The following is a 16,665-nucleotide window of genomic DNA, read 5'->3' as shown; positions in this document are numbered from 1 at the left end:
CCTGTACCTGCACTCCTCTCTCCTGTCCCTCTGTCCTGTACCTGCACTCCTCTCTCCTGTCCCTCTGTTCTGTCTTGGTCCTGTCTTCCCTGTCCCCATTGTCCAGTTCCTGTCACCTCTGTCCTGTTCCCACTGTCCTGTCCATCACCTCTGTCCTGTCCCCACTGTCATGTCCCTTTTCCCAGTGTTCTGCCCCTTTCACCTCTGTCCTGTCCCTGTCAGCTCTGTACTGTGGGTTAGAAAGTTAGGAGGTATCTAGAGAATAGCAAAGTACTTGGGGGTCATTCAGAGATGTACGCATACCCGATGGTTTGCATACATCCCTGATGGTGGGACACTTATGCATGTTTAGAACCCATTCCCTGATATGCCAGTTTTGCAGCCGCATTAGCATAAAGTTAGACAGAACTGCAGCAAAAGACACAAGGAAGGTCTTTGCTGCCTTCTACTCAGAATGAGGCCCTATGAGAAGGGAGTATCCTGCCCCCTCAACAGACTCTCCACAATTAGGGCTGCTTCCAAAAAATTTCCAAGGCTGGTTTTCCATCCCAACACCACTAATTTGCTACTTTTTGCTACATCGCGTATGTGTTAATGTGAATGTAGGGGAAAACACCACTACTTTGCTACTGCTCAAATATGTTTGTGGTGATTTTAATGTGTTGGAAAGTTATTTTATGTCTGCTAAACACCGTTGGTAGGTGTTTAGGGAAGATTGTGAAAAAGCTGTTCGTGCTACTATTTAGCAACTTTGCGTTGTGAGTAGCAAAATTGCTACTTTTAGCAATTTTGCACTGTGGATTGTGTACTATGGATTTTTTACAAAATGGCGCTTGTGAAAGCTTTCTTTTCTAAAATGGAGTCTTGCTGCCATTCACAAGATGGTGTCTTGAGGCCAGTCGCAAAATGGCGTCGTCGCGATTAAATTTTAAACTGAACTTGTCTCAGCCAATTATTCAGCTTCGACAGTCCACCCTTTGATAGCAAACAACATGCTATCACAATCTGCTATTAGGATTTAATTTAGGCTTACATTTATATATTATTTAGTGTTATTATGGGATGGCACAAGGTGGTTCTTAATCCATCAATAATGTGTCTCTGGGTGGGGACATAAAACTACTATTATACGCACACCGCGGATCTTGGGAGATCATGTGACAGGTGCGGGGATGCACCAGTCTTATAACAGCAGTCTTGAAGGGGAATTTGAGACTTTACATTGTCTGGGTGTTCTATAAATAACATTTCAATAATATCCTCTATGCATGTCTAAATATTATACATTTAAATTAAGGTACTTCCTAGCTCAGGGTTGTAATGCAGTTCTGTATCTACCTCGGTATACATATTATCATTTCTAACCACCATCATAGTTTCATTCCTTTGTTTCTCTCTGTTTTTACATTTTCCACACTTCAACACAATAGGAACACACCGGACGCATATGCCAATTACTATGATGACAATCAGTATAAGGATCAAGAATTTGCCTATGCTGGCGATCACTTCCTGGACCCATTCCCCTAGACCCGAGAACCATTTCACTGGGTTCAGCCATGACACCCATCCTTCTATCTTTTCCCCTACTTCAGCCACTGAAGCGTTATGGTTCTTGCGAAATTCCCACTTTAGCAGCAGAATTTCATCCATCTTCCGGTCTATCACCTCCTTAGGGTCGCTGGTATCATTGGTGACATAGGTGCAACATTTTACTCCAAATTGAGTGGCCAATGTTATGCAATACCCTCCAGTAACAGCTGTTAAATAATTCAACACTAGCCTGTGTTGCACCAGTTCTTTCTTGTACGCTTGCAATTCTCTCCCTGTGTACCTGAATGTGTCATCGTACATCTCGGTGATATTATCTATTAATTTAGCAAGTTCTTGGATATATCTAAAATTTAATGTACCCCTCGCAATTCTGGTGGGATCCAGGGCGACTAAAACTTGGAAGCCAGTTGTCTCACTGATTAACTGAGCGGCTTTATGCATATCACCAGGTATCATATTTCTCTTGCCTCTGTGTTCATATTGAGTGTGAAGATATGGTGACGGTGTGTTTTTATGTATACTCAGCATTTCAACATGTGTGAGGGTCATAACTTCTGGGACTACTCTTCCCAGGTAACACAAACCATCGGAACTCGGGGAGAGCCATTTATACACTTTTCTTCCACATATAAAATATACATTATCAGGGAGAACATAAGGAATGGTATGCATCATTATCATTAAACACATTTCTCTTGCAAACAATCCTATCTCAGGCTCTTCCATCTGGTATATGCAAGTTTCTGGTTGTATTATTTTAGCGCAATAACCATCTGGTACTTTACCAATCATTTCTTTGGTGGAACTCAATGTATACCGGTACCTAAAATATTTCCCACTTGATTTAATTGAGCGTAGCAGAACATAGTTTATGGACTCATTATCAGCTCTTTGTGAGAAGGTCATTGTCTGATTATTCCCCGTCACTTCCCAGCCTCTGGGTTTATTGGGGTTGGTTATGTTCAAACACAAAAGTGATCTATCTACTTGGAATTGATAGAGTTTGAAATGAGGTGGTTTGGATGAGAGGAATTTTCCATCCAATGTTTTCCCCTTTTGTAATTCTAAAATTTCCGTGATATTCAGCGGAAATGGCACCAACCCTACATTATGCTGTCCCTGTGGCACATGTGAACACACCCAGCAATCGGTTTGATTTAACACTTTGCCTACCATGCTGTGATAATCCTCTAAAGGATACCCTCCCCAGTACGGATTATATTTTGGTTGGCACTGTTGGATACAGTTCTCATCAACTAGGGACCCACAAAGCTCACAAATACAGGAATCCTCAGACGATAACCCTCCACACCTTCCCCGAGTATCCGGAATGATAGCTCTTTTAACAATAACAGTACTAAGATTGGAAAGACACTCCCCTGATTGGCATTGCACTCCTCCTGTCTCCACTCCATCGGCACTGCCATCAGCTCCCGTTTCCTCAATCGGTCCCCCATCACAGACACTGGATATCCCTGGACTGACCAGAATGGTGAACACTCTAAAAGAGAATATGAAAATTAACACAGCAGGCCTGTCCATTTTAACAACAAGTCCTGCAAAATTTCTCTCAGTTCAGGTATCTCACTACGACCTTTTCAATCCTCCCGGAACAAGCTCACGAGTGACAGGTCCACACTATCAGCCTTGTCTCCGACTTGTTTCTCCACTGGTTGATTGACCTTTTTGCAGTGAGTCGAATGGACCCAGGTATCTCTCTCGGCCACCTTCAAAGATGTAGTACTCGTCAGCAGCACCTGGTATGGACCTTCCCACCGGTCAGTCAAACAACCTGAACGCAAGAAATTTCTGATCATTACATATTCTCCTGATTCAACATCATGACAGTTAGTTTCAGGCATATCATTAGACAACAATTTCAGTTTCTGCTGCTGTTGCTTTAACTGCCTACTCATTGATATAAGATACTTTACAGTTACCTCGTTGTTACCCTTTAGATCTTCCTGTGGACTTATAATCAAATGAGGTTGTCTACCGAACAATATTTCAAATGGGAACAGATTCAGAGGAGGTCTAGGAGTGGTCCTTATGCTATGTAGGACCAAGGGTAATGCTTCTGGCCATCCTAGTCCAGTCTCTGCCATGATTTTACTTAGCTTATTTTTAATAGTCCCGTTCATCCTCTCTACCTTGGCACTGGCTTGCGGTCGGTAGGGGGTGTGAAGTCGGCTATTAATACCCATCAGCTTACACATATTTTGAAAAACATCACCTGTGAAATGGGTACCCCTATCACTCTCGATGATTCTAGGGATACCATACCTGCATACAAATTCCTGAACTATTTTCTTGGAAGTAAATGCAGCAGTATTAGTGGCCGCTGGGTAGGCCTCAACCCAGTTAGAAAATATGTCTGTGCACACTAGTACATACTTAAGGTTCCTGCAGGGTGGTAATTGGATGAAATCAATTTTTATCACCTGGAAAGGTCCATCAGTCGGTGGAATGTGGGACGGTTCGGTAGGGATCGCTTTCCCTATGTTCTTTCTCAAGCAGGTCAGACAGGACATTGCTATCTTCTCTGCTTGTGAAGAAATACCTGGTGCGCACCAGTATGCCCTCACCAACTTGCACATACCCTGTTTACCCAGGTGAGTCAGACCGTGTGCTGCCTCAGCCATGCTGGGGTAATATGCCTTGGGGGCTACTGGTTTACCATGTCCATCCCTCCAGAGCCCAGAGGACTCTTGCCCACACCCCTTGGATTTCCAAATGGATTTTTCCTGAATTGAACACAAATTTTGCATCTCAATTAATTTTAGCATGTCAATGGTTTGGAATGACATAATTGTTTCAGTTGGAGAAAACATTTTTAATCCTGCTGCTCATTTTGCAGCTTCATCAGCTCTGTTGTTGCCCAGTGACACCGGGTCATCCTCACATGTGTGGGCTTTACATTTAATTACTGCCACTGCCTTGGGCAGTTGGATTGCTTCTAAGAGATGTTTTATGTGTCGGGAGTGTGCAACTGGTGTGCCTGCTGCTGTCATAAAATTTCTCAGACGCCATAGAGCCCCAAAATCGTGCACTACCCCAAACGCGTACCTCGAATCAGTGTAAATGTTAGCAGATTTGCCTGCTGCCAGTTCACATGCTCTAGTCAGTGCTACTAACTCTGCCACCTGGGCCGAGTGAGGAGGACCGAGAGGTTTAGCTTCCATGATGTCTGTGTCATTTACAACAGCATAACCTGTACATAACTCACCTGTTTCTGTTTGTCTATGACAACTCCCATCCGTATAAAAAGTTACATCCACATTCTCTAAAGGTGTGTCATGTATGTCAGGTCTAGCAGTAAAGGTCTGATTCAGATATGTCATACAATCGTGTGTATCATTATGTCTGCCGAACTCATCTCCCGCCAGCAACTCTTCTCCTTCCACCCTTTGTACATCATGTTGTACATATGGTAGGTATGTTGCTGGATTCAGCGTACTGCAACGTTTAACAGTAATATTTGCAGGAGCGATTAGGGCTAGTTCCCATTTGGTGAACCTAGCTGAGGAGACGTGTCTGGTTTGAGCTGAGTTCAACAGAGCAGATACAGCATGGGGAGTGTAGACAATCATATCATGGCCCAATAATACGTCCTCACTTTTACTCACCAACAGAGCGGTAGCTGCTACACTTCTCAAACAAGTGGGGAGTGATCTTGCTACCGTGTCCAATTGGGCACTGTAGTATGCTACGGGCCTACTGGCATCACCATGTTTTTGTGTAAGGACACCAGCAGCACAACCATCGGCTTCCGTACAATACAAATCAAAAGGTTTTTCATAATCAGGTATTCCCAATGCAGGAGCTCTTGTCAGACTATCCTTAAGATTAAGGAAAGCCTTTTCTGATTCCTCTGTGTGTATGACACGATCGGGCTTTGAGGAAGAGACTAATTCCTGTAAAGGTAAGGCCAAAATAGAAAAACCTGGGATCCACATTCGGCAATATCCACACATTTCTAAGAAGGTACGAATTTGCTGTTGATTCTGCGGAAGTGTCATGTTTTGTATGGCTTGTATTCTATCTGTTGTAAGGTGTCGTAACCCCTGGGTTAGGCAGTGTACCAAATATTTTACTCTGGATTGGCACAGCTGTAGTTTGTCCTTAGCCACCTTGTGTCCTGTTTGTGAGAGATGAAGTAACAAAAGTTTAGTATCATTCAAACATGACATAAACGAGTCAGAACATAGCAATAAATCGTCCACATATTGAATTAGAACAGATCCATTGGCAGGTTGAAAAGATTGTAAACAGTCGTGCAATGCCTGGGAGAAGATACTGGGGCTGTCTATGAAACCTTGGGGTAATCGTGTCCATGTGTATTGTAAACCTCTGTATGTAAATGCGAATAGATACTGACAGTCAGGATGGAGAGGCACAGAGAAGAAAGCAGAACAGAGGTCAATGACAGTGAAATGGGTTGCATTTGGTGGGATCTGCATCAGAATGATAGCTGGATTTGGCACTACGGGGAATTGGCTCTCTACTACCTTATTAACACCTCTAAGGTCTTGTACCAGCCTATAGCCCCTCCCACCAGTCTTCTTCACTGGAAAGATGGGACTGTTGGCTACACTAGCTGTACGGACTAAAATTCCTTGTTGTAACAATCGCTCAATTATTGGAAACACCCCTAATTCTACCTCCTGTTTTAGTGGGTACTGGGGAATTTTTGGAGCTTGCCTACCGTTTTTTAAGTTTACCATTACAGGGCTTACATTTGCCATTAATCCAGTGTCCTGTCCATCCTTAGTCCAAAGGGAATCTGGAATTAGGGACAACATTTCGTCTACTTGTGATGGGGTTTCATTTGCAACTGTAGAGTGATACATTATCCTTTGAGGAGTGTCTAACATATCCCGCACCTCGTATACCATTCTCTCTGGGATATCTAAATATACCCCATCAGGGGTGCAATATATAACACATCCCATCTTACATAACAAGTCTCTGCCCAGTAGGTTAGTAGGAGCCGCAGCAGCCAGAAGGAACGAATGTCTGGTATGCAACGGCCCAATAGTAACCTCTGTGGACTTTGTTAAAGGATAACATTCCACTTTACCTGTTACACCCATTGTTGGTACTGTCTCATTGGTCACCTGTAAATTAACGGGAGATTTCATCACTGACCTGGTCGCCCCTGTGTCTACAAGAAAAGGATATTCAGTACCAGCTACATCAACCATCATGACCGGTTCTTCCCTAGTACTTCCCGTTAACCTGACTATCTGTAGACTACAGGTATTACCTGACCCCTAGCGTTGGCTACCGTTCTCCAATAAAGCATTTACGGCTACAATTGGAGCTGGTGCCTGTTGAACATTTGCTGGCTTTTGTGCATATCCTTTATGGGGATATCTAAATTTTCCCTGATGTGGGATTCCTACTCCTTTTACTGTGCAGTTTCTACTTAAGTGTCCTGTTTGTTTACAGTTAAAGCATGTTCGTGTTTCGGGTGAAGACATGTGGTGTTGTGAGGTTTGCGCAGAGGGTAAAGGTGGTGGATATGGGTAAGGATAGGGAGGGTAAGGGTATTGTGGGGGATAAGAAGTTGGTGGATAGCCTGGGACCTGTGGTTGCATCGGGTTAGTGGGATAGAGTTGCGTTGAGTGGGGTTAGTGAGAGTGGGTGTGTGTGCAAGTGCAAGCGTGTCTGTTGGCTGTGATGTTACCGTAATTCCCTCCAATGCTTGTATACTGACAGCCATCAGTTTATCGCTCTGGGCTTCTCTCTTTTTGGAGATGTTCTTATCATGTTCAATGGCGGTTTCTATGAGGGTATCTATTGTAAGTCCCCGCCAGCCAGGCTGTGAGGTCTGTACCCGAGTTTTCAAACTCTCTTTCAGATCGTCCACAAGTACTGTGACTATCATTCCCCGGTGGTGAGTGCTATCTTTAATATCCTCTATCCCAGTGTACTGGGTGATAGCCTGCAGAGCCCGATCGCAGTAATCTTCTGCAGTCTCACTCTCTTTCTGTTTAATTGTGAAAATTTTGTTCCAGTTAACTACTACTGGAAAATATATACCCAATTGAGTTACTATGCGGGAAATGTTACCTTGGTTTACTTGATCTGTTAAGGGGACGTCACCATCCAATACACAATCCGTGATAAATTTTGTCACGTCGGTATTGCGTGGCAGACAGGCCCTTAACACCACACGCCAATCTTTATTAGTGGGCTCATGTGAACTACCCAAATTTCTCAAAAATCTTTGACATTTGGCTAATTCCTTTTTGGGATCGGGGAAATCATTTATGATGGAATTTAGTTCTGCTCTTGTCCAAGGACAATGCATTACTACTTCCCTCGTGGGCACTATACCGTTTGCGTCTGCATTTCCATTTGGAACAGTTATTGTCCGAATGGGATGCAGACCGGTAGCGCTGCTACCTTTGACCTGGTTACCTGGCTGGGGGTTTAATCTGCTGCTGCTACATATGGTATTAACAACTTCCTCTATGGGTGCAGAGTGTGTTAACACTTCCCTTGCTGTTACAGATGGAGATTGCGGCACCACCCGTGATTGTGGTGATGCAGCATCTATCATTTGCACAGCATGGGAAATGGCAGACATTACAATAGGCTCATCATCCACATCATAAACATTTTCTTTAAGGTTGCTTAAGAGAGGGTACAATTTGTTTGTTACATTTTTATGGTTTTTTTTTCATTGACTGCACCTACACCCCCATCCGCATAGGGTGGTGGTGGTGCGCGTGAACCATCTGTACTACCTTCTGCGACGCTACCTTGCAGTGCGTGCGCGCTATCAAGCAATGCGTCTGCGGCGCTATTTAGCATCACCGGCGCATTGCCCGAGACTGTGCCCGCGACGCCTGTTTGCGTCACGGGTACCTCCTTCAGCCACATTTCCCCCTCGTGCTGCCACAGTTTTAAACATTCAAAATATTTAATCTTTTTCTCTCGGGATCGCATCAAACTGATGTGATCCTGGTCATTATCTAACACATTTTTATCAAAACTACCAATTCTGGGAAACAGTCTGACACTCTTCCTCGTCATATTAAACCATAAATCACAATACCTTATTGCATAAGTACCATACTTAGCATGCATGATACGACGGGCTGATCCGATCGGCGCCTCCATTTGCAGCACATCATTGCCTAACATTTCTACTGTTTGCATGGCTCCCATTCTGGGACAACTCCTACGCTTTCCAATAAAAATTTAAACCGGTGAAAGACAATCAAGATACTTTCACTTACCTGCGGATGATTTAAGTCGGCGGCGCCCACACACCTGGATAAGATTTAGTAAGGCAACTTCCACACCTGGATAAGATTTGAAAAAGGCAACTTCCACACCCGGATAAGATTTAGTAAGGCAACTTCCAAGCCTATGAGAGTTTATATGTCGGCCACTCTCACGCACCTCTATACAACAAAAGACAACATGTACACCTGCTACTGTGTATAGAACGGTAAAGCTGCTTACCGAGCGACTAGGCTAACCCTTGCACCTAGCCCTTAAGGATCATACGATACCCTTAACTTTGTTCAACAAATATTCACTGTTACACACTGTTTTCCTGCGCAGAAAAATACACGTTTAACCCAGATATTGGTAATAGAAAAAAATGTAAACCTCAATGGCTTTGTTCAAACACGTGGCAGCACAACCGGAAGTACGTGTACACAATTGTGCGACTAGTCGCATACACAGTGATGCGACCAGACCCACGTGTTATTACCTTAACGCTATTATGCTACTCCCTCTAAACTTTTATCAATGAGAGAAAACAACTTTTCTCTCCTTGTCCCTGGATTCTGATCAGCGCTTCCTCTACACAATAACCGGCAGTACGCTCTCAGCAACACTGTGGTAATGAAAGACTAATGCGTCTCTCAAAAGGCGCCTCCACCCTTTTGCTGAGAGGGAACTGACCGAGTGTTACCGTGTATCAGATAACGTGATAAACCTACGAGCCCCCAACTGTTGAATCGTGCAACTGAACCTTTAGTACATTCCTGCCTATAAACCTCTAAGATTCACCTGCCTAGAACCTCAAAGACAAAACCTGCCTATACCTCCTAAAACCATAAGGTGTCGCTAATTAGCGCTGTGTTTTAAATATACCATTAATAAGACTCTAAGACAGTGGAATAGCGGTCCAACGCGCTAAAGATTATTATTCAGGTAAAAGTACAGATGTTACCACGCTATGATCTAACAATGAGCGCAAACTAAATTGTACAAACATTAGATCATAAGGTACAGTCAATACATACGCGTGCGCTCTGGGACCAGATACCGGCATCAGTAATGAAACCTTCGTCGAAACAGCATAACAGGACCACCGCAGACTGGCATCTCGTTTCAGAGCACTCACATATATACCCGTACTGGGATAAGCAATACAATAGAATACGTTGGCAGGTTCTCATTGGTTCCTCTTCTTGCTTCTTCCGTTACGGTACAATTCATAGGTCAGTGCAAAGACTCAAACCAGCCTCTAACAGCCTGATTGTGTCCACTTTCCCGCTGCATAATAAATCTAGTCTAAACTATGGCATACAACATTTCAAGGAGTTATTCTCTCTATCATTCATATTTCATAGCCGCATGTTCTGATCTCCTCACCGATGCCACCGGAACGCTGTGGGAAAAGAGTAGATCAGTACGGCACCAATCACGGTCCATTTGCCATTTACTAAACCATAGTTACAGAAAACATTCATTTCTTCATATGCTGACATTGCGATTAAACCAAATAATAATCATTCCTTTCGTGCTGCGGGACCATTGCTTTTAAATGTGTATGCGGGGAGAAATGACATTAAATTGTGTTGTGCGTTTGAGGGTCTGTGGGGCACTTAGCGCCTAGCACTAAGTTGGAAAGGCTTCTGTGTATGTGTGTGAGCATGCCAGTATGGGTTTGGGAAAGATCACTAAAAAGCTGGCTGTGCGTCTAAATAGCTATTTTGCGTTGTCCTATGTTTAACATGAAGTGCAGGGAAAACACCACTAATTTGCTACTTTTTGCTACATCGCGTATGTGTTAATGTGAATGTAGGGGAAAACACCACTACTTTGCTACTGCTCAAATATGTTTGTGGTGATTTTAATGTGTTGGAAAGTTATTTTATGTCTGCTAAACACCGTCGGTAGGTGTTTGGGGAAGATTGTGAAAAAGCTGTTCGTGCTACTTTTTAGCAACTTTGCGTTGTGAGTAGCAAAATTGCTACTTTTAGCAATTTTGCACTGTGGATTGTGTACTATGGATTTTTGACAAAATGGCGCTTGTGAAAGCTTTCTTTTCTAAAATGGAGTCTTGCTGCCATTCACAAGATTGTGTCTTGAGGCCAGTCGCAAAATGGCGTAGTCGCGATTAAATTTTAAACTGAACTTGTCTCAGCCAATTATTCAGCTTCGACAACACATTTCTTCTTTTGGTGGCCTTTATGGGCCCTCACTCCACGTCACTTCCAGGTACAAATACTGAAGGGGATCTATATACTATCTTTTTACTATCCACCTGTTACCTCTGTCCTGTCCCTGTCACTTCTCTCTCCTGTCCCCTCTGTTCTATCCTGGCCCTGTCCTGTCCCCCCCCCCGTCCTTTCCCTGTCCCCTCTGTCGTGGTCCTGTAATTTCTGTCCTGGCCCTGTTGCTTCTTTCCTGTCTCTGTCATCCCTATCTCCTGTCCCCTCTGTTCTATCCTGGCCCTGTCCTCCCCGTCCTTTCCCTGTCCCCTCTGTCCTAGATCTGTCATCTCTGTCCTGGCCCTGTCACCTCTATCCTGTCCTTCAGGGGCGTAACTATAACTAGGTATTTAAAGGCACCATAGTAATAGTTTGTAAGGGCCCCTATGTACCACCCAATAGTGAAAAATGTATATAACACCTGTAATTTTGACAAGGAAGATGGGCCCCGATCAGCTTTGGGCCCCATATTAGCTGCATGCCTATGGTAGTTACGCCCATGCTGTCCTTGTCAATGCTGTCCTGGACCTGTCACATCTGTCTTGCCCCTCTGTCCTGGTCCTATCACCTCTGTCCAGGCTCTGTCACCTCTTTCATGTCCCTCTCACCTCTGTCCTGTATCTGCACTCCTCTCTCCTGTCACCTCTGTCCTGTACCTGCACTCCTCTCTCCTGTCCCTCTGTCCTGTACCTGCACTCCTCTCTCCTGTCACCTCTGTCCTGTACCTGCACTCCTCTCTCCTGTCCCTCTGTCCTGTACCTGCACTCCTCTCTCCTGTCACCTCTGTCCTGTACCTGCACTCCTCTCTCCTGTCCCTCTGTCCTGTACCTGCACTCCTCTCTCCTGTCCCTCTGTCCTGTACCTGCACTCCTCTCTCCTGTCCCTCTGTCCTGTACCTGCACTCCTCTCTCCTGTCCCTCTGTCCTGTACCTGCAATCCTCTCTCCTGTCACCTCTGTCCTGTACCTGCACTCCTCTCTCCTGTCCCTCTGTCCTGTACCTGCACTCCTCTCTCCTGTCCCTCTGTCCTGTACCTGCACTCCTCTCTCCTGTCCCTCTGTTCTGTCTTGGTCCTGTCTTCCCTGTCCCCATTGTCCAGTTCCTGTCACCTCTGTCCTGTTCCCACTGTCCTGTCCATCACCTCTGTCCTGTCCTCACTGTCATGTCCCTTTTCCCAGTGTTCTGCCCCTTTCACCTCTGTCCTGTCCCTGTCAGCTCTGTACTGTGGGTTAGAAAGTTAGGAGGTATCTAGAGAATACCAAAGTACTTGGGGGTCATTCAGAGATGTACGCATACCCGATGGTTTGCATACATCCCTGATGGTGGGACACTTATGCATGTTTAGAACCCGTTCCCTGATATGCCAGTTTTGCAGCCGCATTAGCATAAAGTTAGACAGAACTGCAGCAAAAGATGCAAGGAAGGTCTTTGCTGCCTTCTACTCAGAATGAGGCCCTATGAGAAGGGAGTATCCTGCCCCCTCAACAGACTCTCCACAATTAGGGCTGCTTCCAAAAAATTTCCAAGGCTGGTTTTCCATGCCAATCCGCCCCTGAGAATTATGCCAATAACCTGCATTTCCTCTTCTACTAAATGTATTTTCAGTGTGTATCTGGGAGCTACTATCCTTTTGTCATCTGCATCCCTCTACTCATGCTGCCTATCCATGTGCTGCTAATGCCAGCTAATGTAATATAAGCTATAAGGGGAGAAAGATGCTGTGCTGTGAGAGGAGGGGGGTCTGTGCTGTGAGGGGAGGGGGGGTCTGTGCTGTGAGGGGGAGTCTGTGCTGTGAGGGAATAGGGGTATGATGCCAAAGGGTCTATGCTGTGAGGGAGGGGGGGGTCTGTGCTGTGAGGGTGAGTCTGTGCTGTGAGAGGAGGGGGGTCTGTGCTGTGAGGGGAGGGGGGTCTGTGCTGTGAGGGGATGGGGGGTCTGTGCTGTGAGGGGGAGTCTGTGCTGTGAGGGGATGGGGGGTCTGTGTTGTGAGGGGGAGTCTGTGCTGTGAGGGGATGGGAGGTCTGTGTTGTGAGGGGGAGTCTGTGCTGTGAGAGGAGGGGGGGTTGTGCTGTGAGGGAATAGGGGTATGATGCCAAAGGGTCTATGCTGTGAGGGAGGGGGGGTCTGTGCTGTGAGGGGAGGGGGGGTTTGTGCTGTGAGGGGAGTTGTGTTCTGTGCTGTTAGGCACTGAAGGGGCAGTATGTGTGGCTGTGAAGGGGGCAGTATGTGGTGCTGTAAGGTGGGCAGTAATTGGGTTAGTCTGTGCTGTGAGGGGCTCAGTGTGCTATGGAGAGGCATGAGTGAGCTGGGATGGAGGTCAGTGTGCTGAGTGAGTGATTGCTGTGAGAGGGCAGTGAGTCAGTGTGATATGGAATGTCTGGCTGTGAGAGCTATAGAGGGGGCAATCAGTGGGGCCAAAATTTAGAAAGATTAGCGAAAGTTAGCAAAAATCAAGTGTATTATACATATATAGCCAACGTTTCAAGGCCGAGGGGGATCTTTTCTTCAAAGTGCTGTACAGGGACATGAATCAGGAATGAAAATATAGTGCTATGGCAAGTTTGAGGGGGGGTATCTTGCCTAGGGCCCTATGAGGCCGAAATCCGGCTCTGCCTGAGAGGGATACTTTCTAATGCAGGACATTCAATTTTGAGAGGATATATTAAATTAGGCACACATTCCCTTTATAGGATTGTCCTAATCTTGGAGCTCAGGCCTTGATTCAGAGCTGGACGCTCTGACAGACTGCTCGCTCTGACTCAGGGCCGTCCCTGCTCCTTTTTGGAGCGGCCTCCTGGCCGCTTGCATAGCTGTGGGTGACCACCCACAGCTATAGCGAGCGGCCAAAATGATGGTCGCGATGGTCAAGACCATCGCAACCATTGGGCTTGCGACGAGACCCTGCGGTAGGGTCTCGTTGCCGCAAGCCCAGGAATGCTTTTGGCTCTATCAGAGCCAAAAGCACTCCCACTGACATCACTAGTGATGTCAGTGGGGCCGGACCCAGACGGTAGGCGTTCCCATGAGAATGCCTCCGTCTGGGCAGCCATGCCCCCGGCACGCCCACCAAAGGGGACGTGCTGTCACTCACCATCGACAGCACGCCCCCTTTGGTGCGAGACCCTTAACGACGGCTTGGCCATTGTTATTTGGGTCTCGCGCATGCGCATGACAGCCGCCTCCGGGCTCCATCGACCCGCTTGCGAGCGCTCAGTCCAGGAATGATGATGTTCGTCCATGTAAGATGACGTTTTGCCTCTTTCTGAGTTCTGTTTTTTTGGAGGGAAAAATCCGAACTCAACGTGCAAACTCGAACCTATCCGAGCCTGCTCATCCCTACTTTATATGCAAATTAATGAAAGCCTTTCCATAATATTGTATTCATTCAGTGGACACTGATAGTTTAAAGAGTCCTCCTAATATAAAGTAGAGATGTGCATGGACCCCTGTGTTTTTGTTTTGCCAAAACCACCCTCAAATGTTTTGGTTTTGCCAAAACCACCCTGAAGTATTTTGTTTTTGGATCTGGATTTCTTTAAAAAGCATAGAAACAGCTAAAATCATGTAATTTTGGTCTGTTTTTGTTCCTATAGTGTTACTAACCTCAATAACATTAATTTCCAGTAATTTCTAATCAATTTTGACCATCTCACAGCTCACAATATTGTTTTCAATTTTGACCCATATTGGCCAAAGGCTGCAGTGAGCTGACTGGTGAGTGACACAACTAGGAAACTAATACATCTCTCACACCGCTATCCTGGGTTGCACCAGACTGCAAACAGACTAGCAGGCCGATCCGTCATCACGTGCGATGCCGGCGTTTGGAAATGAGATCATATCCAAACACCAGCTCTTCCTATGCTGAGAACGGGAATAACAGAGTAATCAAATGGGCATCAGTAAATCCATATGGATTTTAAAATTATGTTATGATGATATGTAACAGTATGTATCCTGATGACCAGTGGGATGATTATCTAAAGCAAAACACACAGGAAACAACGGGAACGTCAATACAACTGGCGTGTTATTGACGTTCCCTTGTGTCCCTTGTGGCGTGTTTCACTTGAGAACGTCATTCCATTGGTTATCAGGAAACTTTTTTTTTTTTTCCTTGCACCCCTGCGGTGCAAGAAAACCCTGCGGTGCAAGAAAACCCTGCAGTGCAAGAAAAGTAATACAAATAATAAAAACAAAACGCTGTGAAACAAGTGCAGATAGACGCGATGGTGGTGCTAACGATCATTAAGCATTATAAGGAGGAAGATGATGGCAATGAGGGATCCATGGCATACCGCTTGGTCCGGTGGTGGACTTTCGCCTGGAAATCACAAACTGCTTTCCGTTCCCACAACACACGGAAGAGGATGCAGAATTTGATGAAGTTCAGTATCATGGAGATGATGCAAAGCTTGCGTCACGTCAACATTGACCACCTTCACAGCGGCTGGTACCAATCTACAGTACCTACTACGGCACCGTCAGCCATGCCCTACTGCTACCAGCATGCCATCGAAGAGTCTGTGGTACTTATTTACATCCTGATTAAGACTGTCCAGGGCTCGCTGTCTCTCAGGTAAGACTAATGCCGAAACTGATGGAAGTCTGTAAGTAGGAGGACTTTTCTGGAGAAGGATTAAAGAAGACAAACATCGCGTATGAGCACATGTTTGAGGAGGTTCCTATTGTGATCAAGAACTCGCATCTAATCAACCTGGTAATATTGGAGTTGGACAAGAAGGCGTCTGTAGCTGAAAAACAGGAGCTGCTGAGTCTGTCCAGCACAATCACCTGGAAAAGAGCCTTTAGCTTCTTATGGACAGAGTGGATGAAATGAGCCAGGATATTGTGAAATACAACATGTACCTGCAGAATGCCAGCAAGCAGATGCAACAGAAACACCAGTACGTTCAGAGACGGCAGCAAGAACACATTCAGCAGCAAAGCCGTGGGGAAACGCTGCTGCCTGAAGAAGACATGAATAAATTATTTAAGGCTTCTCTTCCACCACCTCGAATGGATTCACTTTTCATTGCAGGTCAAATCGATACTTACATCCAGAATATAAAAAAACTCACCTCTCAGAACTTTGGAAAGCTGTTCATGGCGGGGGCATTACAGGACCAAAACAACTGAAGCCGCGCCCCTACCCTAGATCCGTTCTCCTGAGACTGCGCAGTGTAGTGCACACAACTTGTTTCCGACATTGATCTTTTGCTACAATAAAGGAAACATCTTTTAACATTGAAAAAAAAAAGAAGACCGGGTCCCGATGCTGGAGGAAGAAGACAGCGCTTTGGAAGGTGAGTAATTACTAACTAAGCTAATTGTAAACTTCCAATTGCCTAATTAGCCATTAGGAAGGGTGCCGCCGGGGTCCCAGAGCATTTCCCGACCATTTTTCCTAAAAATATAAATTGAAGGTGCGCTCAAAGAATAGAAAACCCTGCACCTAATTGAACAGCAAAAATCCTTTACCTGAAGGAAAAACCCAGCAGCTGTAGGAATTTTGCTATTCTCGCACCTAGTTGAATAAAGTACAGGTTCACTTTAAGAAACAGAACACAAGCAACACAGACAGTAGCTAGCCTGTTTGTTTGCACTGCAGTGTGCAGTGTGTGTGACAGACACACATACACTGA

At 45.4% G+C, this 16,665-nt stretch overlaps 1 pseudogene; it reads left to right on the top strand.

Annotated features, from left to right (window-relative positions):
• The first annotated feature begins 15,219 nt into the window (after positions 1-15,219).
• LOC148538805 (eukaryotic translation initiation factor 3 subunit H pseudogene) lies at positions 15,220-16,159 on the top strand (annotated as a pseudogene).
• The last annotated feature ends 506 nt before the right edge of the window (positions 16,160-16,665 follow it).

The sequence above is a fragment of the Taudactylus pleione genome, unplaced genomic scaffold (assembly GCF_031769625.1).
Source record: "Taudactylus pleione unplaced genomic scaffold, aTauple2 ptg000036l, whole genome shotgun sequence".
Lineage (NCBI taxonomy): Eukaryota > Metazoa > Chordata > Amphibia > Anura > Myobatrachidae > Taudactylus > Taudactylus pleione.
Note: the sequence above shows the minus strand (reverse complement) of the source record. Positions and strands in the feature narration are given on the sequence as shown.